This window comes from Psittacula echo (assembly GCF_963264785.1).
Source record: "Psittacula echo genome assembly, chromosome: 24".
Classification (NCBI taxonomy): domain Eukaryota; kingdom Metazoa; phylum Chordata; class Aves; order Psittaciformes; family Psittacidae; genus Psittacula; species Psittacula echo.
In genome coordinates, this window is record NC_137759.1 from 160,129 (window position 1) to 187,227 (window position 27,099).

Here is a 27,099-nt window from a genome sequence, read left to right on the forward strand (position 1 = left end):
CGGTTGGCCTCTGCTCCCACAGCCGAAGAGCCAGGGCAAAAACCTTGAGCTGTGCCTCTTCTGCAGAAAGTCAGCTTTGCAACGGTGCCATCCGCATTGCTGTCGCTCCTCCATTTCCCAACTCAAAGTCCATTAAAATGGAACCTCTTTGGCACCCGTGCTGGGCTGCCCAGCATCCCAGGGAGTAGAGCACGAACGGTTGGCCTCTGCTCCCACAGCCGAAGAGCCAGGGCAAAAAACTGGAGCTGTGCCTCTTCTGCAGAAAGTCAGCTTTGCAACGGTGCCATCCGCATTGCTGTCGCTCCTCCATTTCCCAACTCAAAGTCCATTACAATGGAACCTCTTTGGCACCCGTGCTGGGCTGCCCAGCATCCCAGGGAGTAGAGCATGAACGGTTGGCCTCTGCTCCTACAGCCGTTGAGCCAGGGCAAAAAACTGGAGCTGTGCGTCTTCTGCAGAAAGTCAGCTTTGCAACGGTGCCATCCGCATTGCTGTCGCTCCTCCGTTTCCCAATTCAAAGTCCATTACAATGGAACCTCTCAGGCACCCGTGCTGGGCTGCCCAGCATCCCAGGGAGTAGAGCACGAACGGTTGGCCTCTGCTCCCACAGCCGAAGAGCCAGGGCAAAAAGCTTGACCTGTGCATCTTCTGCAGAAAGTCAGCTTTGCAACGGTGCCATCCGCATTGCTGTCTCTCCTCCATTTCCCAACTCAAAGTCCATTACAATGGAACCTCTTTGGCACCCGTGCTCGGCTGCCCAGCATCCCAGGGAGTAGAGCACGAACATTTGGCCTCTGCTCCCACAGCCGAAGAGCCAGGGGAAAAAGCTTGAGCTGTGCCTCTTCTGCAGAAAGTCAGCTTTGCAACGGTGCCATCCGCATTGCTGTCGCTCCTCGATTTCCCAACTCAAAGGCCATTACAATGGAACCTCTTTGGCATCCGTGCTGGGTTGTCCAGCATCCCAGGGAGTAGAGCACGAACGGTTGGCCTCTGCTCCCACAGCCGAAGAGCCAGGGCAAAAAACTGCAGCTGTGCCTCTTCTGCAGAAAGTCAGCTTTGAAACGGTGCTATCCGCATTGCTGTCGCTCCTCCATTTCCCAACTCAAAGTCCATTACAATGGAACCTCTTTGGCACCCGTGCTGGGCTGCCCAGCATCCCAGGGAGTAGAGCACGAACGGTTGGCCTTTTCTCCCACAGCCGAAGAGCCAGGGCAAAAACCTTGAGCTGTGCCTCTTCTGCAGAAAGTCAGTTTTGCAACGGTGCCATCCGCATTGCTGTCGCTCCTCGATTTCCCAACTCAAAGTCCATTACAATGGAACCTCTTTGGCACCCGTGCTGGGCTGCCCAGCATCCCAGGGAGTAGAGCACGAACGGTTGGCCTCTGCTCCCACAGCCGAAGAGCCAGGGCAAAAAAGTTGAGCTGTGCCTCTTCTGCAGAAAGTCAGCTTTGCAACGTTGCCATCCGCATTGCTGTCGCTCCTCCATTTCCCAACTCAAAGTCCATTACAATGGAACCTCTTTGGCACCCGTGCTGGGCTGCCCAGCATCCCAGGGAGTAGAGCACGAATGGTTGGCCTCTGCTCCCACAGCCGAAGAGCCAGGGCAAAAAACTGGAGCTGTGCCTCTTCTGCAGAAAGTCAGCTTTGCAACGGTGCCATCAGCATTGCTGTCGCTCCTCGATTTCCCAACTCAAAGGCCATTACAATGGAACCTCTTTGGCACCCGTGCTGGGCTGCCCAGCATCCCAGGGAGTAGAGCACGAACGGTTGGCCTCTGCTCGCACAGCCGAAGAGCCAGGGCAAAAAACTGGAGCTGTGCCTCTTCTGCAGAAAGTCAGCTTTGCAACGGTGCCATCCGCATTGCTGTCGCTCTTCGATTTCCCAACTCAAAGTCCATTGCAATGGAACCTCTTTGGCACCCGTGCTGGACTGCCCAGCATCCCAGGGAGTAGAGCACGAACATTTGGCCTCTGCTCCCACAGCCGAAGAGCCAGGGCAAAAACCTTGAGCTGTGCCTCTTCTGCAGAAAGTCAGCTTTGCAACGGTGCCATCCGCATTGCTGTCGCTCCACGATTTCCCAACTCAAAGTCCATTACAATGGAACCTCTTTGGCACCCGTGCTGGGCTGCCCAGCATCCCAGGGAGTAGAGCACGAACGGTTGGCCTCTGCTCCCACAGCCGAAGAGCCAGGGCAAAAAACTTGAGCTGTGCCTCTTCTGCAGAAAGTCAGCTTTGAAACGGTGCCATCCGCATTGCTGTCGCTCCTCGATTTCCCAACTCAAAGTCCATTACAATGGAACCTCTTTGGCACCCGTGCTCGGCTGCCCAGCATCCCAGGGAGTAGAGCACGAACGGTTGGCCTCTGCTCCCACAGCCGAAGAGCCAGGGCAAAAAACTGGAGATGTGCCTCTTCTGCAGAAAGTCAGCTTTGCAACGGTGCCATCCGCATTGCTGTCGCTCCTCCATTTCCCAACTCAAAGTCCATTAAAATGGAACCTCTTTGGCACCCGTGCTGGGCTGCCCAGCATCCCAGGGAGTAGAGCACGAACGGTTGGCCTCTGCTCCCACAGCCGAAGAGCCAGGGCAAAAAACTGGAGCTGTGCCTCTTCTGCAGAAAGTCAGCTTTGCAACGGTGCCATCCGCATTGCTGTCGCTCCTCCGTTTCCCAATTCAAAGTCCATTACAATGGAACCTCTTTGGCACCCGTGCTGGGCTGCCCAGCATCCCAGGGAGTAGAGCACGAACGGTTGGCCTCTGCTCCCACAGCCGAAGAGCCAGGGCAAAAAACTGGAGCTGTGCCTCTTCTGCAGAAAGTCAGCTTTGCAACGGTGCCATCCGCATTGCTGTCGCTCCTCCGTTTCCCAATTCAAAGTCCATTACAATGGAACCTCTTTGGCACCCGTGCTGGGCTGCCCAGCATCCCAGGGAGTAGAGCACGAACGGTTGGCCTCTGCTCCCACAGCCGAAGAGCCAGGGCAAAAAACTGGAGCTGTGCCTCTTCTGCAGAAAGTCAGCTTTGCAACGGTGCCATCCGCATTGCTGTCGCTCCTCGATTTCCCAACTCAAAGGCCATTACAATGGAACCTCTTTGGCACCCGTGCTGGGCTGCCCAGCATCCTAGGCAGTAGAGCATGAACGGATGGCCTCTGCTCCCACAGCCGAAGAGCCAGGGCAAAAAACTGGAGCTGTGCCTCTTCTGCAGAAAGTCAGCTTTGCAACGGTGCCATCCGCATTGCTGTCGCTCCTCGATTTCCCAACTCAAAGGCCATTACAATGGAAGATCTTTGGCACCCGTGCTCGGCTGCCCAGCATCCCAGGGAGTAGAGCACGAACGGTTGGCCTCTGCGCCCACAGCCGAAGAGCCAGGGCAAAAAACTTGAGCTGTGCCTCTTCTGCAGAAAGTCAGTTTTGCAACGGTGCCATCCGCATTGCTGTCGCTCCTCCATTTCCCAACTCAAAGTCCATTACAATGGAACCTCTTTGGCACCCGTGCTGGGCTGCCCAGCATCCCAGGCAGTAGAGCACGAACGGTTGGCCTCTGCTCCCACAGCCGAAGAGCCAGGGGAAAAAGCTTGAGCTGTGCATCTTCTGCAGAAAGTCAGCTTTGCAACGGTGCCATCCGCATTGCTGTCGCTCCTCCATTTCCCAACTCAAAGTCCATTACAATGGAACCTCTTTGGCACCCGTGCTGGGCTGCCCAGCATCCCAGGCAGTAGAGCACGAACAGTTGGCCTCTGCTCCTACAGCCGTTGAGCCAGGGAAAAAACTTGATCTGTGCGTCTTCTGCAGAAAGTCAGCTTTGCAACGGTGCCATCCGCATTGCTGTCGCTCCTCCGTTTCCCAATTCAAAGTCCATTACAATGGAACCTCTTTGGCACCCGTGCTGGGCTGCCCAGCATCCCAGGGAGTAGAGCACGAACGGTTGGCCTCTGCTCCCACAGCCGAAGAGCCAGGGCAAAACCTTGAGCTGTGCCTCTTCTGCAGAAAGTCAGTTTTGCAACGGTGCCATCCGCATTGCTGTCGCTCCTCGATTTCCCAACTCAAAGTCCATTACAATGGAACCTCTTTGGCACCCGTGCTGGGCTGCCCAGCATCCCAGGGAGTAGAGCATGAACGTTTGGCCTCTGCTCCCACAGCCAAAGAGCCAGGGCAAAAAACTTGAGCTGTGCCTCTTCTGCAGAAAGTCAGCTTTGCAACGGTGCCATCCGCATTGCTGTCGCTCCTCCATTTCCCAACTCAAAGGCCATTACAATGGAACCTCTTTGGCACCCGTGCTGGGCTGCCCAGCATCCCAGGGAGTAGAGCACGAACGGTTGGCCTTTTCTGCCACAGCCGAAGAGCCAGGGCAAAAAGCTTGTTCTGTGCCTCTTCTGCAGAAAGTCAGCTTTGCAATGGTGCCATCCGCATTGCTGTCGCTCCTCCATTTCCCAACTCAAAGTCCATTACAATGGAACCTCTTTGGCACCCGTGCTGGGCTGCCCAGCATCCCAGGGAGTAGAGCACGAACGGTTGGCCTCTGCTCCCACAACCGAAGAGCCAGGGCAAAAAACTTGAGCTGTGCCTCTTCTGCAGAAAGTCAGCTTTGCAACGGTGCCATCCACATTGCTGTCGCTCCTCCATTTCCCAACTCAAAGTCCATTACAATGGAACCTCTTTGGCACCCGTGCTGGGCTGCCCAGCATCCCAGGGAGTAGAGCACGAACGGTTGGCCTCTGCTCCCACAGCCGAAGAGCCAGGGCAAAAAACTTGAGCTGTGCCTCTTCTGCAGAAAGTCAGTTTTGTAACGGTGCCATCCGCATTGCTGTCGCTCCTCAATTTCCCAACTCAAAGGCCATTACAATGGAACCTCTTTGGCACCCGTGCTGGGCTGCCCAGCATCCCAGGCAGTAGAGCACGAACGGTTGGCCTCTGCTCCCACAGCCGAAGAGCCAGGGCAAAAAACTGGAGCTGTGCCTCTTCTGCAGAAAGTCAGCTTTGCAACGGTGCCATCCGCATTGCTGTCGCTCCTCCATTTCCCAACTCAAAGTTCATTAAAATGGAACCTCTTTGGCACCCGTGCTGGGCTGCCCAGCATCCCAGGGAGTAGAGCACGAACGGTTGGCCTCTGCTCCCACAGCCGAAGAGCCAGGGCAAAAAACTTGAGCTGTGCCTCTTCTGCAGAAAGTCAGCTTTGCAACGGTGCCATCCGCATTGCTGTCGATCCTCCGTTTCCCAATTCAAAGTCCATTACAATGGAACCTCTTTGGCACCCGTGCTGGGCTGCCCAGCATCCCAGGGAGTAGAGCACGAACGGTTGGCCTCTGCTCCCACAGCCGAAGAGCCAGGGCAAAAAACTGGAGCTGTGCCTCTTCTGCAGAAAGTCAGCTTTGCAACGGTGCCATCCGCATTGCTGTCGCTCCTCCATTTCCCAACTCAAAGTCCATTACAATGGAAGATCTTTGGCACCTGTGCTCGGCTGCCCAGCATCCCAGGGAGTAGAGCACGAACGGTTGGCCTCTGCGCCCACAGCCGAAGAGCCAGGGCAAAAACCTTGAGCTGTGCCTCTTCTGCAGAAAGTCAGTTTTGCAACGGTGCCATCCGCATTGCTGTCGCTCCTCCATTTCCCAACTCAAAGTCCATTACAATGGAACCTCTTTGGCACCCGTGCTGGGCTGCCCAGCATCCCAGGGAGTAGAGCATGAACGGTTGGCCTCTGCTCCCACAGCCGAAGAGCCAGGGCAAAAAACTTGAGCTGTGCCTCTTCTGCAGAAAGTCAGCTTTGAAACGTTGCCATCCACATTGCTGTCGCTCCTCCATTTCCCAACTCAAAGTCCATTACAATGGAACCTCTTTGGCACACGTGCTGGGCTGCCCAGCATCCCAGGGAGTAGAGCACGAACGGTTGGCCTCTGCTCCCACAGCCGAAGAGCCAGGGCAAAAAACTGGAGCTGTGCCTCTTCTGCAGAAAGTCAGCTTTGCAACGGTGCCATCCGCATTGCTGTCGCTCCTCCATTTCCCAACTCAAAGTCCATTACAATGGAACCTCTTTGGCACCCGTGCTCGGCTGCCCAGCATCCCAGGCAGTAGAGCATGAACGATTGGCATCTGCTCCCACAGCCGAAGAGCCAGGGCAAAAACCTTGAGCTGTGCCTCTTCTGCAGAAAGTCAGCTTTGCAACGGTGCCATCCGCATTGCTGTCGCTCCTCCATTTCCCAACTCAAAGTCCATTACAATGGAACCTCTTTGGCATCCGTGCTGGGCTGCCCAGCATCCCAGGGAGTAGAGCACGAACGGTTGGCCTCTGCTCCCACAGCCGTTGAGCCAGGGAAAAAACTTGAGCTGTGCCTCTTCTGCAGAAAGTCAGCTTTGCAACGGTGCCATCCGCATTGCTGTCGCTCCTCCGTTTCCCAATTCAAAGTCCATTACAATGGAAGATCTTTGGCACCCGTGCTGGGCTGCCCAGCATCCCAGGGAGTAGAGCACGAACGGTTGGCCTCTGCTCCCACAGCCGAAGAGCCAGGGCAAAACCTTGAGCTGTGCCTCTTCTGCAGAAAGTCAGTTTTGCAACGGTGCCATCCGCATTGCTGTCGCTCCTCGATTTCCCAACTCAAAGTCCATTACAATGGAACCTCTTTGGCACCCGTGCTCGGTTGCCCAGCATCCCAGGGAGTAGAGCATGAACGATTGGCCTCTGCTCCCACAGCCGAAGAGCCAGGGCAAAAAACTGGAGCTGTGCCTCTTCTGCAGAAAGTCAGCTTTGCAACGGTGCCATCCGCATTGCTGTCGCTCCTCCATTTCCCAACTCAAAGGCCATTACAATGGAACCTCTTTGGCACCCGTGCTGGGCTGCCCAGCATCCCAGGGAGTAGAGCACGAACGGTTGGCCTTTTCTCCCACAGCCGAAGAGCAAGGGCTAAAAGCTTGCTCTGTGCCTCTTCTGCAGAAAGTCAGCTTTGCAACGGTGCCATCCGCATTGCTGTCGCTCCTCCATTTCCCAACTCAAAGTCCATTACAATGGAACCTCTTTGGCACCCGTGCTGGGCTGCCCAGCATCCCAGGGAGTAGAGCACGAACGGTTGGCCTCTGCTCCCACAGCCGAAGAGCCAGGGCAAAAACCTTGAGCTGTGCCTCTTCTGCAGAAAGTCAGCTTTGCAACGGTGCCATCCGCATTGCTGTCGCTCCTCCATTTCCCAACTCAAAGGCCATTACAATGGAACCTCTTTGGCACCCGTGCTGGGCTGCCCAGCATCCCAGGGAGTAGAGCATGAACGGTTGGCCTCTGCTCCCACAGCCGAAGAGCCAGGGCAAAAAACTTGAGCTGTGCCTCTTCTGCAGAAAGTCAGCTTTGCAACGTTGCCATCCACATTACTGTCGCTCCTCCATTTCCCAACTCAAAGTCCATTACAATGGAACCTCTTTGGCACCCGTGCTGGGCTGCCCAGCATCCCAGGGAGTAGAGCACGAACGGTTGGCCTCTGCTCCCACAGCCGAAGAGCCAGGGCGAAAAACTGGAGCTGTGCCTCTTCTGCAGAAAGTCAGCTTTGCAACGGTGCCATCCGCATTGCTGTCGCTCCTCGATTTCCCAACTCAAAGGCCATTACAATGGAACCTCTTTGGCACCCGTGCTGGGCTGCCCAGCATCCCAGGGAGTAGAGCATGAACGGCTGGCCTCTGCTCCCACAGCCGAAGAGCCAGGGCAAAAAACTGGAGCTGTGCCTCTTCTGCAGAAAGTCAGCTTTTCAACGTTGCCATCCGCATTGCTGTCTCTCCTCCATTTCCCAACTCAAAGTCCATTACAATGGAACCTCTTTGGCACCCGTGCTGGGCTGCCCAGCATCCCAGGGAGTAGAGCACGAATGGTTGGCCTCTGCTCCCTCAGCCGAAGAGCCAGGGCAAAAAACTGGAGCTGTGCCTCTTCTGCAGAAAGTCAGCTTTGAAACGGTGCCATCCGCATTGCTGTCTCTCCTCCATTTCCCAACTCAAAGTCCATTACAATGGAACCTCTTTGGCACCCGTGCTGGGCTGCCCAGCATCCCAGGGAGTAGAGCACGAACGGTTGGCCTCTGCTCCCACAGCCAAATAGCCAGGGCAAAAAACTTGAGCTGTGCCTCTTCTGCAGAAAGTCAGCTTTGCAACGGTGCCATCCGCATTGCTGTCGCTCCTCGATTTCCCAACTCAAAGGCCATTACAATGGAACCTCTTTGGCACCCGTGCTCGGCTGCCCAGCATCCCCGGGAGTAGAGCATGAACGGCTGGCCTCTGCTCCCACAGCCGAAGAGCCAGGGCAAAAAACTTGAGCTGTGCCTCTTCTGCAGAAAGTCAGCTTTTCAACGTTGCCATCCACATTGCTGTCTCTCCTCCATTTCCCAACTCAAAGTCCATTACAATGGAACCTCTTTGGCACCCGTGCTGGGCTGCCCAGCATCCCAGGGAGTAGAGCACGAACGGTTGGCCTCTGCTCCCTCAGCCGAAGAGCCAGGGCAAAAAACTGGAGCTGTGCCTCTTCTGCAGAAAGTCAGCTTTGAAACGGTGCCATCCGCATTGCTGTCTCTCCTCCATTTCCCAACTCAAAGTCCATTACAATGGAACCTCTTTGGCACCCGTGCTGGGCTGCCCAGCATCCCAGGGAGTAGAGCACGAACGGTTGGCCTCTGCTCCCACAGCCAAATAGCCAGGGCAAAAAACTTGAGCTGTGCCTCTTCTGCAGAAAGTCAGCTTTGCAACGTTGCCATCCGCATTGCTGTCGCTCCTCCATTTCCCAACTCAAAGGCCATTACAATGGAACCTCTTTGGCACCCGTGCTGGGCTGCCCAGCATCCCAGGGAGTAGAGCACGAACGGTTGGCCTCTGCTCCCACAGCCGAAGAGCCAGGGCAAAAACATTGAGCTGTGCCTCTTCTGCAGAAAGTCAGCTTTGCAACGGTGCCATCCGCATTGCTGACGCTCCTCCATTTCCCAACTCAAAGTCCATTACAATGGAACCTCTTTGGCACCCGTGCTGGGCTGCCCAGCATCCCAGGGAGTAGAGCACGAATGGTTGGCCTCTGCTCCCACAGCCGAAGAGCCAGGGCAAAAAACTGGAGATGTGCCTCTTCTGCAGAAAGTCAGCTTTGCAACGGTGCCATCCGCATTGCTGTCGCTCCTCCATTTCCCAACTCAAAGGCCATTACAATGGAACCTCTTTGGCACCCGTGCTGGGCTGCCCAGCATCCCAGGGAGTAGAGCACGAACGGTTGGCCTTTTCTCCCACAGCCGAAGAGCAAGGGCTAAAAGCTTGCTCTGTGCCTCTTCTGCAGAAAGTCAGCTTTGCAACGGTGCCATCCGCATTGCTGTCGCTCCTCCATTTCCCAACTCAAAGTCCATTACAATGGAACCTCTTTGGCACCCGTGCTGGGCTGCCCAGCATCCCAGGGAGTAGAGCACGAACGGTTGGCCTCTGCTCCCACAGCCGAAGAGCCAGGGCAAAAACCTTGAGCTGTGCCTCTTCTGCAGAAAGTCAGCTTTGCAACGGTGCCATCCGCATTGCTGTCGCTCCTCCATTTCCCAACTCAAAGGCCATTACAATGGAACCTCTTTGGCACCCGTGCTGGGCTGCCCAGCATCCCAGGGAGTAGAGCATGAACGGTTGGCCTCTGCTCCCACAGCCGAAGAGCCAGGGCAAAAAACTTGAGCTGTGCCTCTTCTGCAGAAAGTCAGCTTTGCAACGTTGCCATCCACATTACTGTCGCTCCTCCATTTCCCAACTCAAAGTCCATTACAATGGAACCTCTTTGGCACCCGTGCTGGGCTGCCCAGCATCCCAGGGAGTAGAGCACGAACGGTTGGCCTCTGCTCCCACAGCCGAAGAGCCAGGGCGAAAAACTGGAGCTGTGCCTCTTCTGCAGAAAGTCAGCTTTGCAACGGTGCCATCCGCATTGCTGTCGCTCCTCGATTTCCCAACTCAAAGGCCATTACAATGGAACCTCTTTGGCACCCGTGCTGGGCTGCCCAGCATCCCAGGGAGTAGAGCATGAACGGCTGGCCTCTGCTCCCACAGCCGAAGAGCCAGGGCAAAAAACTGGAGCTGTGCCTCTTCTGCAGAAAGTCAGCTTTTCAACGTTGCCATCCGCATTGCTGTCTCTCCTCCATTTCCCAACTCAAAGTCCATTACAATGGAACCTCTTTGGCACCCGTGCTGGGCTGCCCAGCATCCCAGGGAGTAGAGCACGAACGGTTGGCCTCTGCTCCCTCAGCCGAAGAGCCAGGGCAAAAAACTGGAGCTGTGCCTCTTCTGCAGAAAGTCAGCTTTGAAACGGTGCCATCCGCATTGCTGTCTCTCCTCCATTTCCCAACTCAAAGTCCATTACAATGGAACCTCTTTGGCACCCGTGCTGGGCTGCCCAGCATCCCAGGGAGTAGAGCACGAACGGTTGGCCTCTGCTCCCACAGCCGAAGAGCCAGGGCAAAAAACTGGAGCTGTGCCTCTTCTGCAGAAAGTCAGCTTTGCAACGGTGCCATCCGCATTGCTGTCGCTCCTCGATTTCCCAACTCAAAGGCCATTACAATGGAACCTCTTTGGCACCCGTGCTCGGCTGCCCAGCATCCCCGGGAGTAGAGCATGAACGGCTGGCCTCTGCTCCCACAGCCGAAGAGCCAGGGCAAAAAACTTGAGCTGTGCCTCTTCTGCAGAAAGTCAGCTTTTCAACGTTGCCATCCACATTGCTGTCTCTCCTCCATTTCCCAACTCAAAGTCCATTACAATGGAACCTCTTTGGCACCCGTGCTGGGCTGCCCAGCATCCCAGGGAGTAGAGCACGAACGGTTGGCCTCTGCTCCCACAGCCGAAGAGCCAGGGCAAAAAACTGGAGCTGTGCCTCTTCTGCAGAAAGTCAGCTTTGCAACGGTGCCATCCGCATTGCTGTCGCTCCTCCATTTCCCAACTCAAAGTCCATTACAATGGAACCTCTTTGGCACCCGTGCTGGGCTGCCCAGCATCCCAGGGAGTAGAGCACGAACGGTTGGCCTCTGCTCCCACAGCCGAAGAGCCAGGGAAAAAAACTTGAGCTGTGCCTCTTCTGCAGAAAGTCAGCTTTGCAACGGTGCCATCCACATTGCTGTCGCTCCTCCATTTCCCAACTCAAAGTCCATTACAATGGAACCTCTTTGGCACCCGTGCTGGGCTGCCCAGCATCCCAGGGAGTAGAGCACGAACGGTTGGCCTCTGTTCCCACAGCCGAAGAGCCAGGGGAAAAAGCTTGAGCTGTGCATCTTCTGCAGAAAGTCAGCTTTGCAACGGTGCCATCCGCATTGCTGTCGCTCCTCCATTTCCCAACTCAAAGTCCATTACAATGGAACCTCTTTGGCACCCGTGCTCGGCTGCCCAGCATCCCAGGGAGTAGAGCATGAACGGTTGGCCTCTGCTCCCACAGCCGAAGAGCCAGGGCAAAATCTTGAGCTGTACCTCTTCTGCAGAAAGTCAGCTTTCCAACGTTGCCATCCGCATTGCTGAGGTTCCTTGATTTCTCAACTCAAAGTCCATTACAATGGAACCTCTTAGGCATCCGTACTGGGCTGCCCAGCATCCCAGGGAGTAGAGCACGAACGGTTGGCCTCTGCTCCCACAGCCGAAGAGCCAGGGCAAAAAACTTGAGCTGTGCCTCTTCTGCAGAAAGTCAGCTTTGCAAAGGTGCTATCCGCATTGCTGTCGCTCCTCCATTTCCCAACTCAAAGTCCATTACAATGGAACCTTTTTGGCACCCGTGCTGGGCTGCCCAGCATCCCAGGGAGTAGAGCACGAACGGTTGGCCTCTGCTCCCACAGCCGAAGAGCCAGGGCAAAAAACTTGAGCTGTGCCTCTTCTGCAGAAAGTCAGCTTTGCAACGGTGCCATCCGCATTGCTGTCGCTCCTCGATTTCCCAACTCAAAGTCCATTGCAATGGAACCTCTTTGGCACCCGTGCTGGGCTGCCCAGCATCCCAGGGAGTAGAGCACGAACGGTTGCCCTCTGCTCCCACAGCCGAAGAGCCAGGGCAAAAAACTGGAGCTGTGCCTCTTCTGCAGAAAGTCAGCTTTGCAACGGTGCCATCCGCATTGCTGTCGCTCCTCCATTTCCCAACTCAAAGTCCATTACAATGGAACCTCTTTGGCACCCGTGCTCGGCTGCCCAGCATCCCAGGGAGTAGAGCATGAACGGTTGGCCTCTGCTCCCACAGCCGAAGAGCCAGGGCAAAAAACTGGAGCTGTGCCTCTTCTGCAGAAAGTCAGCTTTGCAACGGTGCCATCCGCATTGCTGTCGCTCCTCAATTTCCCAACTCAAAGTCCATTACAATGGAACCTCTTTGGCACCCGTGCTGGGCTGCCCAGCATCCCAGGGAGTAGAGCACAAACGGTTGGCCTTTTCTCCCACAGCCGAAGAGCAAGGGCTAAAAGCTTGCTCTGTGCCTCTTCTGCAGAAAGTCAGCTTTGCAACGGTGCCATCCGCATTGCTGTCGCTCCTCCATTTCCCAACTCAAAGTCCATTACAATGGAACCTCTTTGGCACCCGTGCTGGGCTGCCCAGCATCCCAGGGAGTAGAGCACGAACGGTTGGCCTCTGCTCCCACAGCCGAAGAGCCAGGGCAAAAACCTTGAGCTGTGCCTCTTCTGCAGAAAGTCAGCTTTGCAACGGTGCCATCCGCATTGCTGTCGCTCCTCCATTTCCCAACTCAAAGGCCATTACAATGGAACCTCTTTGGCACCCGTGCTGGGCTGCCCAGCATCCCAGGGAGTAGAGCATGAACGGTTGGCCTCTGCTCCCACAGCCGAAGAGCCAGGGCAAAAAACTTGAGCTGTGCCTCTTCTACAGAAAGTCAGCTTTGCAACGTTGCCATCCACATTACTGTCGCTCCTCCATTTCCCAACTCAAAGTCCATTACAATGGAACCTCTTTGGCACCCGTGCTGGGCTGCCCAGCATCCCAGGGAGTAGAGCACGAACGGTTGGCCTCTGCTCCCACAGCCGAAGAGCCAGGGCGAAAAACTGGAGCTGTGCCTCTTCTGCAGAAAGTCAGCTTTGCAACGGTGCCATCCGCATTGCTGTCGCTCCTCGATTTCCCAACTCAAAGGCCATTACAATGGAACCTCTTTGGCACCCGTGCTGGGCTGCCCAGCATCCCAGGGAGTAGAGCATGAACGGCTGGCCTCTGCTCCCACAGCCGAAGAGCCAGGGCAAAAAACTGGAGCTGTGCCTCTTCTGCAGAAAGTCAGCTTTTCAACGTTGCCATCCGCATTGCTGTCTCTCCTCCATTTCCCAACTCAAAGTCCATTACAATGGAACCTCTTTGGCACCCGTGCTGGGCTGCCCAGCATCCCAGGGAGTAGAGCACGAACGGTTGGCCTCTGCTCCCTCAGCCGAAGAGCCAGGGCAAAAAACTGGAGCTGTGCCTCTTCTGCAGAAAGTCAGCTTTGAAACGGTGCCATCCGCATTGCTGTCTCTCCTCCATTTCCCAACTCAAAGTCCATTACAATGGAACCTCTTTGGCACCCGTGCTGGGCTGCCCAGCATCCCAGGGAGTAGAGCACGAACGGTTGGCCTCTGCTCCCACAGCCAAATAGCCAGGGCAAAAAACTTGAGCTGTGCCTCTTCTGCAGAAAGTCAGCTTTGCAACGGTGCCATCCGCATTGCTGTCGCTCCTCGATTTCCCAACTCAAAGGCCATTACAATGGAACCTCTTTGGCACCCGTGCTCGGCTGCCCAGCATCCCCGGGAGTAGAGCATGAACGGCTGGCCTCTGCTCCCACAGCCGAAGAGCCAGGGCAAAAAACTTGAGCTGTGCCTCTTCTGCAGAAAGTCAGCTTTTCAACGTTGCCATCCACATTGCTGTCTCTCCTCCATTTCCCAACTCAAAGTCCATTACAATGGAACCTCTTTGGCACCCGTGCTGGGCTGCCCAGCATCCCAGGGAGTAGAGCACGAACGGTTGGCCTCTGCTCCCTCAGCCGAAGAGCCAGGGCAAAAAACTGGAGCTGTGCCTCTTCTGCAGAAAGTCAGCTTTGAAACGGTGCCATCCGCATTGCTGTCTCTCCTCCATTTCCCAACTCAAAGTCCATTACAATGGAACCTCTTTGGCACCCGTGCTGGGCTGCCCAGCATCCCAGGGAGTAGAGCACGAACGGTTGGCCTCTGCTCCCACAGCCAAATAGCCAGGGCAAAAAACTTGAGCTGTGCCTCTTCTGCAGAAAGTCAGCTTTGCAACGTTGCCATCCGCATTGCTGTCGCTCCTCCATTTCCCAACTCAAAGGCCATTACAATGGAACCTCTTTGGCACCCGTGCTGGGCTGCCCAGCATCCCAGGGAGTAGAGCACGAACGGTTGGCCTCTGCTCCCACAGCCGAAGAGCCAGGGCAAAAACATTGAGCTGTGCCTCTTCTGCAGAAAGTCAGCTTTGCAACGGTGCCATCCGCATTGCTGTCGCTCCTCCATTTCCCAACTCAAAGTCCATTACAATGGAACCTCTTTGGCACCCGTGCTGGGCTGCCCAGCATCCCAGGGAGTAGAGCACGAATGGTTGGCCTCTGCTCCCACAGCCGAAGAGCCAGGGCAAAAAACTGGAGATGTGCCTCTTCTGCAGAAAGTCAGCTTTGCAACGGTGCCATCCGCATTGCTGTCGCTCCTCCATTTCCCAACTCAAAGGCCATTACAATGGAACCTCTTTGGCACCCGTGCTGGGCTGCCCAGCATCCCAGGGAGTAGAGCACGAACGGTTGGCCTTTTCTCCCACAGCCGAAGAGCAAGGGCTAAAAGCTTGCTCTGTGCCTCTTCTGCAGAAAGTCAGCTTTGCAACGGTGCCATCCGCATTGCTGTCGCTCCTCCATTTCCCAACTCAAAGTCCATTACAATGGAACCTCTTTGGCACCCGTGCTGGGCTGCCCAGCATCCCAGGGAGTAGAGCACGAACGGTTGGCCTCTGCTCCCACAGCCGAAGAGCCAGGGCAAAAAACTGCAGCTGTGCCTCTTCTGCAGAAAGTCAGCTTTGCAACGGTGCCATCCGCATTGCTGTCGCTCCTCCATTTCCCAACTCAAAGGCCATTACAATGGAACCTCTTTGGCACCCGTGCTGGGCTGCCCAGCATCCCAGGGAGTAGAGCATGAACGGTTGGCCTCTGCTCCCACAGCCGAAGAGCCAGGGCAAAAAACTTGAGCTGTGCCTCTTCTGCAGAAAGTCAGCTTTGCAACGGTGCCATCCGCATTGCTGTCGCTCCTCCATTTCCCAACTCAAAGTCCATTACAATGGAACCTCTTTGGCACCCGTGCTGGGCTGCCCAGCATCCCCGGGAGTAGAGCATGAACGGCTGGCCTCTGCTCCCACAGCCGAAGAGCCAGGGCAAAAAACTGGAGCTGTGCCTCTTCTGCAGAAAGTCAGCTTTTCAACGTTGCCATCCACATTGCTGTCTCTCCTCCATTTCCCAACTCAAAGTCCATTACAATGGAACCTCTTTGGCACCCGTGCTGGGCTGCCCAGCATCCCAGGGAGTAGAGCACGAACGGTTGGCCTCTGCTCCCACAGCCGAAGTGCCAGGGCAAAAAACTGGAGCTGTGCCTCTTCTGCAGAAAGTCAGCTTTGAAACGGTGCCATCCGCATTGCTGTCTCTCCTCCATTTCCCAACTCAAAGTCCATTACAATGGAACCTCTTTGGCACCCGTGCTGGGCTGCCCAGCATCCCAGGGAGTAGAGCACGAACGGTTGGCCTCTGCTCCCACAGCCAAATAGCCAGGGCAAAAAACTTGATCTGTGCCTCTTCTGCAGAAAGTCAGCTTTGCAACGTTGCCATCCGCATTGCTGTCGCTCCTCCATTTCCCAACTCAAAGTCCATTACAATGGAACCTCTTTGGCACCCGTGCTGGGCTGCCCAGCATCCCAGGGAGTAGAGCACGAACGGTTGGCCTCTGCTCCCACAGCCGAAGAGCCAGGGCAAAAAACTTGAGCTGTGCCTCTTCTGCAGAAAGTCAGCTTTGCAACGGTGCCATCCGCATTGCTGTCGCTCCTCCATTTCCCAACTCAAAGGCCATTACAATGGAACCTCTTTGGCACCCGTGCTCGGCTGCCCAGCATCCCAGGGAGTAGAGCACGAACGGTTGGCCTCTGCTCCCTCAGCCAAATAGCCAGGGCAAAAAACTGGAGCTGTGCCTCTTCTGCAGAAAGTCAGCTTTGCAACGGTGCCATCCGCATTGCTGTCGGTCCTCGATTTCCCAACTCAAAGGCCATTACAATGGAACCTCTTTGGCACCCGTGCTCGGCTGCCCAGCATCCCAGGCAGTAGAGCACGAACGGTTGGCCTCTGCTCCCACAGCCGAAGAGCCAGGGCAAAAAACTGGAGCTGTGCCTCTTCTGCAGAAAGTCAGCTTTGCAACGGTGCCATCCGCATTGCTGTCGCTCCTCCATTTCCCAACTCAAAGTCCATTACAATGGAACCTCTTTGGCACCCGTGCTGGGCTGCCCAGCATCCCAGGGAGTAGAGCACGAACGGTTGGCCTCTGCTCCCACAGCCGAAGAGCCAGGGGAAAAAGCTTGAGCTGTGCATCTTCTGCAGAAAGTCAGCTTTGCAACGGTGCCATCCGCATTGCTGTCGCTCCTCCATTTCCCAACTCAAAGTCCATTACAATGGAACCTCTTTGGCACCCGTGCTGGGCTGCCCAGCATCCCAGGCAGTAGAGCATGAACGGTTGGCCTCTGCTCCCACAGCCGAAGAGCCAGGGCAAAAAACTGGAGATGTGCCTATTCTGCAGAAAGTCAGCTTTGCAACGGTGCCATCCGCATTGCTGTCGCTCCTCGATTTCCCAACTCAAAGTCCATTACAATGGAACCTCTTTGGCACCCGTGCTGGGCTGCCCAGCATCCCAGGGAGTAGAGCATGAACGGTTGGCCTCTGCTCCCACAGCCGAAGAGCCAGGGGAAAAAACTTGAGCTGTGCCTCTTCTGCAGAAAGTCAGCTTTGCAACGTTGCCATCCACATTGCTGTCGCTCCTCCATTTCCCAACTCAAAGTCCATTACAATGGAACCTCTTTGGCACCCGTGCTGGGCTGCCCAGCATCCCAGGGAGTAGAGCACGAACGGTTGGCCTCTGCTCCCACAGCCGAAGAGCCAGGGCGAAAAACTGGAGCTGTGCCTCTTCTGCAGAAAGTCAGCTTTGCAACGGTGCCATCCGCATTGCTGTCGCTCCTCGATTTCCCAACTCAAAGGCCATTACAATGGAACCTCTTTGGCACCCGTGCTGGGCTGCCCAGCATCCCCGGGAGTAGAGCATGAACGGTTGGCCTCTGCTCCCACAGCCGAAGAGCCAGGGCGAAAAACTGGAGCTGTGCCTCTTCTGCAGAAAGTCAGCTTTTCAACGTTGCCATCCACATTGCTGTCTCTCCTCCATTTCCCAACTCAAAGTCCATTACAATGGAACCTCTTTGGCACCCGTGCTGGGCTGCCCAGCATCCCAGGGAGTAGAGCACGAACGGTTGGCCTCTGCTCCCTCAGCCGAAGAGCCAGGGCAAAAAACTGGAGCTGTGCCTCTTCTGCAGAAAGTCAGCTTTGAAACGGTGCCATCCGCATTGCTGTCTCTCCTCCATTTCCCAACTCAAAGTCCATTACAATGGAACCTCTTTGGCACCCGTGCTGGGCTGCCCAGCATCCCAGGGAGTAGAGCACGAACGGTTGGCCTCTGCTCCCACAGCCAAATAGCCAGGGCAAAAAACTTGAGCTGTGCCTCTTCTGCAGAAAGTCAGCTTTGCAACGGTGCCATCCGCATTGCTGTCGCTCCTCGATTTCCCAACTCAAAGGCCATTACAATGGAACCTCTTTGGCACCCGTGCTGGGCTGCCCAGCATCCCCGGGAGTAGAGCATGAACGGCTGGCCTCTGCTCCCACAGCCGAAGAGCCAGGGCAAAAAACTTGAGCTGTGCCTCTTCTGCAGAAAGTCAGCTTTTCAACGTTGCCATCCACATTGCTGTCTCTCCTCCATTTCCCAACTCAAAGTCCATTACAATGGAACCTATTTGGCACCCGTGCTGGGCTGCCCAGCATCCCAGGGAGTAGAGCACGAACGGTTGGCCTCTGCTCCCTCAGCCGAAGAGCCAGGGCAAAAAACTGGAGCTGTGCCTCTTCTGCAGAAAGTCAGCTTTGAAACGGTGCCATCCGCATTGCTGTCTCTCCTCCATTTCCCAACTCAAAGTCCATTACAATGGAACCTCTTTGGCACCCGTGCTGGGCTGCCCAGCATCCCAGGGAGTAGAGCATGAACGGTTGGCCTCTGCTCCCACAGCCAAATAGCCAGGGCAAAAAACTTGAGCTGTGCCTCTTCTGCAGAAAGTCAGCTTTGCAACGTTGCCATCCGCATTGCTGTCGCTCCTCCATTTCCCAACTCAAAGTCAATTACAATGGAACCTCTTTGGCACCCGTGCTGGGCTGCCCAGCATCCCAGGGAGTAGAGCACGAACGGTTGGCCTCTGCTCCCACAGCCGAAGAGCCAGGGCAAAAAACTTGAGCTGTGCCTCTTCTGCAGAAAGTCAGCTTTGCAACGGTGCCATCCGCATTGCTGTCGCTCTTCGATTTCCCAACTCAAAGTCCATTACAATGGAACCTCTTTGGCACCCGTGCTGGGCTGCCCAGCATCCCAGGGAGTAGAGCACGAACGGTTGGCCTCTGCTCCCACAGCCGAAGAGCCAGGGCAAAAACATTGAGCTGTGCCTCTTCTGCAGAAAGTCAGCTTTGCAACGGTGCCATCCGCATTGCTGTCGCTCCTCCATTTCCCAACTCAAAGTCCATTACAATGGAACCTCTTTGGCACCCGTGCTGGGCTGCCCAGCATCCCAGGGAGTAGAGCACGAATGGTTGGCCTCTGCTCCCACAGCCGAAGAGCCAGGGCAAAAAACTGGAGATGTGCCTCTTCTGCAGAAAGTCAGCTTTGCAACGGTGCCATCCTCATTGCTGTCGCTCCTCGATTTCCCAACTCAAAGGCCATTACAATGGAACCTCTTTGGCACCCGTGCTGGGCTGCCCAGCATCCCAGGCAGTAGAGCACGAACGGTTGGCCTCTGCTCCCACAGCCGAAGAGCCAGGGCAAAAAACTTGAGCTGTGCCTCTTCTGCAGAAAGTCAGCTTTGCAACGGTGCCATCCGCATTGCTGTCGCTCTTCAATTTCCCAACTCAAAGTCCATTGCAATGGAACCTCTTTGGCACCCGTGCTGGGCTGCCCAGCATCCCAGGGAGTAGAGCACGAACGGTTGGCCTCTGCTCCCACAGCCGAAGAGCCAGGGCAAAAACCTTGAGCTGTGCCTCTTCTGCAGAAAGTCAGCTTTGCAACGGTGCCATCCGCATTGCTGTCGCTCTTCAATTTCCCAACTCAAAGTCCATTGCAATGGAACCTCTTTGGCACCCGTGCTGGGCTGCCCAGCATCCCAGGGAGTAGAGCACGAACGGTTGGCCTCTGCTCCCACAGCCGAAGAGCCAGCGCAAAAAACTTGAGCTGTGCCTCTTCTGCAGAAAGTCAGCTTTGCAACGGTGCCATCCGCATTGCTGTCGCTCCTCGATTTCCCAACTCAAAGGCCATTACAATGGAACCTCTTTGGCACCCGTGCTCGGCTGCCCAGCATCCCCGGGAGTAGAGCATGAACGGCTGGCCTCTGCTCCCACAGCCGAAGAGCCAGGGCAAAAAACTGGAGCTGTGCCTCTTCTGCAGAAAGTCAGCTTTGCAACGGTGCCATCCGCATTGCTGTCGCTCCTCCATTTCCCAACTCAAAGTCCATTAAAATGGAACCTCTTTGGCACCCGTGCTGGGCTGCCCAGCATCCCAGGCAGTAGAGCACGAACGGTTGGCCTCTGCTCCCACAGCCGAAGAGCCAGGGCAAAAAACTTGAGCTGTGCCTCTTCTGCAGAAAGTCAGCTTTGCAACGGTGCCATCCGCATTGCTGTCGCTCCTCCGTTTCCCAATTCAAAGTCCATTACAATGGAACCTCTTTGGCATCCGTGCTCGGCTGCCCAGCATCCCAGGGAGTAGAGCACGAACGGTTGGCCTCTGCTCCCACAGCCGAAGAGCCAGGGCAAAAAACTGGAGCTGTGCCTCTTCTGCAGAAAGTCAGCTTTGCAACGGTGCCATCCGCATTGCTGTCGCTCCTCCATTTCCCAACTCAAAGTCCATTACAATGGAACCTCTTTGGCACCCGTGCTGGGCTGCCCAGCATCCCAGGGAGTAGAGCACGAACGGTTGGCCTCTGCTCCCACAGCCGAAGAGCCAGGGCAAAAAGCTTGAGCTGTGCCTCTTCTGCAGAAAGTCAGCTTTGCAACGGTGCCATCCGCATTGCTGTCGCTCCTCCATTTCCCAACTCAAAGTCCATTACAATGGAACCTCTTTGGCACCCGTGCTGGGCTGCCCAGCATCCCAGGCAGTAGAGCATGAACGGTTGGCCTCTGCTCCCACAGCCGAAGAGCCAGGGCAAAAAACTGGAGATGTGCCTATTCTGCAGAAAGTCAGCTTTGCAACGGTGCCATCCGCATTGCTGTCGCTCCTCGATTTCCCAACTCAAAGGCCATTACAATGGAACCTCTTTGGCACCCGTGCTGGGCTGCCCAGCATCCCAGGGAGTAGAGCATGAACGGTTGGCCTCTGCTCCCACAGCCGAAGAGCCAGGGGAAAAAACTTGAGCTGTGCCTCTTCTGCAGAAAGTCAGCTTTGCAACGGTGCCATCCACATTGCTGTCGCTCCTCCATTTCCCAACTCAAAGTCCATTACAATGGAACCTCTTTGGCACCCGTGCTGGGCTGCCCAGCATCCCAGGGAGTAGAGCACGAACGGTTGGCCTCTGCTCCCACAGCCGAAGAGCCAGGGCGAAAAACTGGAGCTGTGCCTCTTCTGCAGAAAGTCAGCTTTGCAACAGTGCCATCCGCATTGCTGTCGCTCCTCCATTTCCCAACTCAAAGGCCATTACAATGGAACCTCTTTGGCACCCGTGCTGGGCTGCCCAGCATCCCCGGGAGTAGAGCATGAACGGCTGGCCTCTGCTCCCACAGCCGAAGAGCCAGGGCGAAAAACTGGAGCTGTGCCTCTTCTGCAGAAAGTCAGCTTTTCAACGTTGCCATCCACATTGCTGTCTCTCCTCCATTTCCCAACTCAAAGTCCATTTACAATGGAACCTCTTTGGCACCCGTGCTGGGCTGCCCAGCATCCCAGGGAGTAGAGCACGAACGGTTGGCCTCTGCTCCCTCAGCCGAAGAGCCAGGGCAAAAAACTGGAGCTGTGCCTCTTCTGCAGAAAGTCAGCTTTGAAACGGTGCCATCCGCATTGCTGTCTCTCCTCCATTTCCCAACTCAAAGTCCATTACAATGGAACCTCTTTGGCACCCGTGCTGGGCTGCCCAGCATCCCAGGGAGTAGAGCACGAACGGTTGGCCTCTGCTCCCACAGCCAAATAGCCAGGGCAAAAAACTGGAGCTGTGCCTCTTCTGCAGAAAGTCAGCTTTGCAACGGTGCCATCCGCATTGCTGTCGCTCCTCGATTTCCCAACTCAAAGGCCATTACAATGGAACCTCTTTGGCACCCGTGCTGGGCTGCCCAGCATCCCCGGGAGTAGAGCATGAACGGCTGGCCTCTGCTCCCACAGCCGAAGAGCCAGGGCAAAAAACTTGAGCTGTGCCTCTTCTGCAGAAAGTCAGCTTTTCAACGTTGCCATCCACATTGCTGTCTCTCCTCCATTTCCCAACTCAAAGTCCATTACAATGGAACCTCTTTGGCACCCGTGCTGGGCTGCCCAGCATCCCAGGGAGTAGAGCACGAACGGTTGGCCTCTGCTCCCTCAGCCGAAGAGCCAGGGCAAAAAACTGGAGCTGTGCCTCTTCTGCAGAAAGTCAGCTTTGAAACGGTGCCATCCGCATTGCTGTCTCTCCTCCATTTCCCAACTCAAAGTCCATTACAATGGAACCTCTTTGGCACCCGTGCTGGGCTGCCCAGCATCCCAGGGAGTAGAGCACGAACGGTTGGCCTCTGCTCCCACAGCCAAATAGCCAGGGCAAAAAACTTGAGCTGTGCCTCTTCTGCAGAAAGTCAGCTTTGCAACGTTGCCATCCGCATTGCTGTCGCTCCTCCATTTCCCAACTCAAAGTCCATTACAATGGAACCTCTTTGGCACCCGTGCTGGGCTGCCCAGCATCCCAGGGAGTAGAGCACGAACGGTTGGCCTGTGCTCCCACAGCCGAAGAGCCAGGGCAAAAAACTTGAGCTGTGCCTCTTCTGCAGAAAGTCAGCTTTGCAACGGTGCCATCCGCATTGCTGTCGCTCTTCGATTTCCCAACTCAAAGTCCATTACAATGGAACCTCTTTGGCACCCGTGCTGGGCTGCCCAGCATCCCAGGGAGTAGAGCACGAACGGTTGGCCTCTGCTCCCACAGCCGAAGAGCCAGGGCAAAAACATTGAGCTGTGCCTCTTCTGCAGAAAGTCAGCTTTGCAACGGTGCCATCCGCATTGCTGTCGCTCCTCCATTTCCCAACTCAAAGTCCATTACAATGGAACCTCTTTGGCACCCGTGCTCGGCTGCCCAGCATCCCAGGGAGTAGAGCACTAATGGTTGGCCTCTGCTCCCACAGCCGAAGAGCCAGGGCAAAAAACTGGAGATGTGCCTCTTCTGCAGAAAGTCAGCTTTGCAACGGTGCCATCCTCATTGCTGTCGCTCCTCGATTTCCCAACTCAAAGGCCATTACAATGGAACCTCTTTGGCACCCGTGCTGGGCTGCCCAGCATCCCAGGGAGTAGAGCACGAACGGTTGGCCTCTGCTCCCACAGCCGAAGAGCCAGGGCAAAAAACTTGAGCTGTGCCTCTTCTGCAGAAAGTCAGCTTTGCAACGGTGCCATCCGCATTGCTGTCGCTCTTCAATTTCCCAACTCAAAGTCCATTGCAATGGAACCTCTTTGGCACCCGTGCTGGGCTGCCCAGCATCCCAGGGAGTAGAGCACGAACGGTTGGCCTCTGCTCCCACAGCCGAAGAGCCAGGGCAAAAACCTTGAGCTGTGCCTCTTCTGCAGAAAGTCAGCTTTGCAACGGTGCCATCCGCATTGCTGTCGCTCTTCAATTTCCCAACTCAAAGTCCATTGCAATGGAACCTCTTTGGCACCCGTGCTGGGCTGCCCAGCATCCCAGGGAGTAGAGCACGAACGGTTGGCTTCTGCTCCCACAGCCGAAGAGCCAGGGCAAAAAACTTGAGCTGTGCCTCTTCTGCAGAAAGTCAGCTTTGCAACGGTGCCATCCGCATTGCTGTCGCTCCTCGATTTCCCAACTCAAAGGCCATTACAATGGAACCTCTTTGGCACCCGTGCTGGGCTGCCCAGCATCCCCGGGAGTAGAGCATGAACGGCTGGCCTCTGCTCCCACAGCCGAAGAGCCAGGGCAAAAAACTGGAGCTGTGCCTCTTCTGCAGAAAGTCAGCTTTGCAACGGTGCCATCCACATTGCTGTCTCTCCTCCATTTCACAACTCAAAGGCCATTACAATGGAACCTCTTTGCCACCCGTGCTGGGCTGCCCAGCATCCCAGAGAGTAGAGCACGAACGGTTGGCCTCTGCTCCCTCAGCGTAAGAGCCAGGGCAAAAAACTGGAGCTGTGCCTCTTCTGCAGAAAGTCAGCTTTGAAACGGTGCCATCCGCATTGCTGTCTCTCCTCCATTTCCCAACTCAAAGTCCATTACAATGGAACCTCTTTGGCACCCGTGCTGGGCTGCCCAGCATCCCAGGGAGTAGAGCACGAACGGTTGGCCTCTGCTCCCACAGCCAAATAGCCAGGGCAAAAAACTTGATCTGTGCCTCTTCTGCAGAAAGTCAGCTTTGCAACGTTGCCATCCGCATTGCTGTCGCTCCTCCATTTCCCAACTCAAAGTCCATTACAATGGAACCTCTTTGGCACCCGTGCTGGGCTGCCCAGCATCCCAGGGAGTAGAGCACGAACGGTTGGCCTCTGCTCCCACAGCCGAAGAGCCAGCGCAAAAAACTGGAGCTGTGCCTCTTCTGCAGAAAGTCAGCTTTGCAACGGTGCCATCCGCATTGCTGTCGCTCCTCCATTTCCCAACTCAAAGGCCATTACAATGGAACCTCTTTGGCACCCGTGCTGGGCTGCCCAGCATCCCAGGGAGTAGAGCACGAACGGTTGGCCTCTGCTCCCACAGCCAAAGAGCCAGGGCAAAAAACTGGAGCTGTGCCTCTTCTGCAGAAAGTCAGCTTTGCAACGGTGCCATCCGCATTGCTGTCGGTCCTCGATTTCCCAACTCAAAGTCCATTACAATGGAACCTCTTTGGCACCCGTGCTGGGCTGCCCAGCATCCCAGGGAGTAGAGCACGAACGGTTGGCCTCTGCTCCCACAGCCGAAGAGCCAGGGCAAAAAACTTGAGCTGTGCCTCTTCTGCAGAAAGTCAGCTTTGCAACGGTGCCATCCGCATTGCTGTCGCTCCTCCATTTCCCAACTCAAAGTCCATTAAAATGGAACCTCTTTGGCACCCGTGCTGGGCTGCCCAGCATCCCAGGCAGTAGAGCACGAACGGTTGGCCTCTGCTCCCACAGCCGAAGAGCCAGGGCAAAAAACTTGAGCTGTGCCTCTTCTGCAGAAAGTCAGCTTTGCAACGGTGCCATCCGCATTGCTGTCGCTCCTCCGTTTCCCAATTCAAAGTCCATTACAATGGAACCTCTTTGGCACCCGTGCTGGGCTGCCCAGCATCCCAGGGAGTAGAGCACGAACGGTTGGCCTCTGCTCCCACAGCCGAAGAGCCAGGGCAAAAAACTGGAGCTGTGCCTCTTCTGCAGAAAGTCAGCTTTGCAACGGTGCCATCCGCATTGCTGTCGCTCCTCCATTTCCCAACTCAAAGTCCATTACAATGGAACCTCTTTGGCACCCGTGCTGGGCTGCCCAGCATCCCAGGGAGTAGAGCACGAACGGTTGGCCTCTGCTCCCACAGCCGAAGAGCCAGGGGAAAAAGCTTGAGCTGTGCATCTTCTGCAGAAAGTCAGCTTTGCAACGGTGCCATCCGCATTGCTGTCGCTCCTCCATTTCCCAACTCAAAGTCCATTACAATGGAACCTCTTTGGCACCCGTGCTGGGCTGCCCAGCATCCCAGGGAGTAGAGCACGAACGGTTGGCCTCTGCTCCCACAGCCGAAGAGCCAGGGCAAAAAACTGGAGATGTGCCTATTCTGCAGAAAGTCAGCTTTGCAACGGTGCCATCCGCATTGCTGTCGCTCCTCCATTTCCCAACTCAAAGTCCATTACAATGGAACCTCTTTGGCATCCGTGCTGGGCTGCCCAGCATCCCAGGCAGTAGAGCATGAACGGTTGGCCTCTGCTCCCACAGCCGAAGAGCCAGGGCAAAAAACTGGAGCTGTGCCTCTTCTGCAGAAAGTCAGCTTTGCAACGGTGCCATCCGCATTGCTGTCGCTCCTCCATTTCCCAACTCAAAGTCCATTACAATGGAAGATCTTTGGCACCCGTGCTCGGCTGCCCAGCATCCCAGGGAGTAGAGCACGAACGGTTGGCCTGTGCTCCCACAGCCGAAGAGCCAGGGCAAAAAACTGGAGCTGTGCCTCTTCTGCAGAAAGTCAGTTTTGCAACGGTGCCATCCGCATTGCTGTCGCTCCTCGATTTCCCAACTCAAAGTCCATTACAATGGAACCTCTTTGGCACCCGTGCTGGGCTGCCCAGCATCCCAGGGAGTAGAGCATGAACGGTTGGCCTCTGCTCCCACAGCCGAAGAGCCAGGGCAAAAAACTTGAGCTGTGCCTCTTCTGCAGAAAGTCAGCTTTGAAACGTTGCCATCCACATTGCTGTCGCTCCTCCATTTCCCAACTCAAAGGCCATTACAATGGAACCTCTTTGGCACACGTGCTGGGCTGCCCAGCATCCCAGGCAGTAGAGCACGAACGGTTGGCCTCTGCTCCCACAGCCGAAGAGCCAGGGCAAAAAACTGGAGCTGTGCCTCTTCTGCAGAAAGTCAGCTTTGCAACTGTGCCATCCGCATTGCTGTCGCTCCTCCATTTCCCAACTCAAAGTCCATTACAATGGAACCTCTTTGGCACCCGTGCTGGGCTGCCCAGCATCCCAGGGAGTAGAGCATGAACGATTGGCCTCTGCTCCCACAGCCGAAGAGCCAGGGCAAAAAACTGGAGCTGTGCCTCTTCTGCAGAAAGTCAGCTTTGCAACGGTGCCATCCGCATTGCTGTCGCTCCTCCATTTCCCAACTCAAAGTCCATTACAATGGAACCTCTTTGGCATCCGTGCTGGGCTGCGCAGCATCCCAGGCAGTAGAGCACGAACGGTTGGCCTCTGCTCCCACAGCCGAAGAGCCAGGGCAAAAAACTTGAGCTGTGCCTCTTCTGCAGAAAGTCAGCTTTGCAACGGTGCCATCCGCATTGCTGTCGCTCCTCCATTTCCCAACTCAAAGTCCATTAAAATGGAACCTCTTTGGCACCCGTGCTGGGCTGCCCAGCATCCCAGGCAGTAGAGCACGAACGGTTGGCCTCTGCTCCCACAGCCGAAGAGCCAGGGCAAAAAACTTGAGCTGTGCCTCTTCTGCAGAAAGTCAGCTTTGCAACGGTGCCATCCGCATTGCTGTCGCTCTTCGATTTCCCAACTCAAAGTCCATTACAATGGAACCTCTTTGGCACCCGTGCTGGGCTGCCCAGCATCCCAGGGAGTAGAGCACGAACGGTTGGCCTCTGCTCCCACAGCCGAAGAGCCAGGGCAATAACATTGAGCTGTGCCTCTTCTGCAGAAAGTCAGCTTTGCAACGGTGCCATCCGCATTGCTGTCGCTCCTCCATTTCCCAACTCAAAGTCCATTACAATGGAACCTCTTTGGCACCCGTGCTGGGCTGCCCAGCATCCCAGGGAGTAGAGCACGAACGGTTGGCCTCTGCTCCCACAGCCGAAGAGCCAGGGCGAAAAACTGGAGCTGTGCCTCTTCTGCAGAAAGTCAGCTTTGCAACGGTGCCATCCGCATTGCTGTCGCTCCTCGATTTCCCAACTCAAAGGCCATTACAATGGAACCTCTTTGGCACCCGTGCTGGGCTGCCCAGCATCCCCGGGAGTAGAGCATGAACGGTTGGCCTCTGCTCCCACAGCCGAAGAGCCAGGGCGAAAAACTGGAGCTGTGC